This window comes from Dama dama, chromosome 1 (genome assembly GCF_033118175.1).
Source record: "Dama dama isolate Ldn47 chromosome 1, ASM3311817v1, whole genome shotgun sequence".
Classification (NCBI taxonomy): Eukaryota; Metazoa; Chordata; class Mammalia; order Artiodactyla; family Cervidae; genus Dama; species Dama dama.
Window position 1 is genome coordinate 14,108,975 of NC_083681.1, and position 1,302 is coordinate 14,110,276.

Sequence of the window (1,302 nt, forward strand, 5' to 3'; positions counted from 1 at the left end):
ACTAAAGATAGCCATGATACCAAGGGGAAGAGCAAAAGAAGAAGAAAAATACAGAGAGGAACTACAAATTAGTCAGAAAATGATGAACCAAATGTCAAGAGAAACATTTATTTGAGTAATTTCTTTAAATTCAAGTGAACTAAATTCTCAAATCAGCATAGAGTAGTTGAATTGATAATAATGAAAAACAACAATGGCAACAATAAGAAGACATCCATGCTGCTTACAGAAGACAGCGAATTATTTGAGTAGTGCAATGGGATCCAAACAAAAACAATGATATTTAATTCTCAGAATCTTTTGAGGCTAGTGTTTTTGTTGTTGTTTAGTTTTTATTTCATAATCATAAACTTACCTCTGCAATACAGCTAAACTTAGAGAAAGATAAGGAAAATATGGAACTCAAAGAACTGCAGTGAGAACAAAGATTATAGGATACTTTGAGCAGATGGAATTGAAGGGGTGCTCTCATGAGCTATAAAAGGGATGTTCTGATGGTTAAGACAAAACACAAGTCAAATTTGATAGATTTGTCCACAGTCAGCAATGGTGATCTTCTTTCAGGTTTTGCCATTCCTGGACTCAAAGCACTCCATGGCTTCCACAATATTCATGCTTTCTTTCATCTTGCCAAAGACTACAAGCTTGACATTCAACCACTCAGTCTTGATAATGCATATAAAAAACTGGAAACTGTTTGTCTAGGGGCCAGTGTTTGCCATGGACAAGGTACTAGGACCCATATGTTACTTTCATCAATTTTCTCCCCATAGATGAACTTGCCACTAGTGCCATTATAGCATGTGAAGACTCCACCCTGGCATATATTTACAAGAACTATTCTGTGAAAGCAGGAACTTTTATAATCAAATCCTCTCTCCCCGTGCTCAGATATGAAGGTTTTCTGCTGTCTTTGGAACTTTGTCTTCCAAACAGCTAGAAGGAGATGCAGCAGAAGGACCGGCATCAATGGCAATGTCAAAGAACTCCGGGGGACTGACCATGGCTGGGTAGCACAGGAGGCTCTGGGCTGCAGTGTCTGCAGGCCTGGAAAAGTCAAAGTGTTAGTGTCTCAGCTGTGTCTGACTCTTTGAGACCCAGTGGACTGTAGCCTGCCAGGCTCCTCCGTCCATGGAATTCTCCAGGTGAGAATACTAGAGTGGGTAGCCATGCCCTTCACCAGGGAATCTTCCCGACCCAGGGACTGAGCTCAGGTCTCTCACATTACAGGCAGATTCTTTGCCATCTAATTCTTTACCACCAGTGAATCCCCACGCAAGGCCTGTAGGTAATGTTAGAGAG

At 40.9% G+C, this 1,302-nt stretch overlaps 1 pseudogene; it reads right to left on the reverse strand.

The window, feature by feature from the left end:
- Nucleotides 1–515: 515 nt before the first annotated feature.
- On the reverse strand, nucleotides 516–1,004 carry LOC133064648 (peptidyl-prolyl cis-trans isomerase A-like; annotated as a pseudogene).
- Between the last annotated feature and the right edge of the window lie 298 nt (nucleotides 1,005–1,302).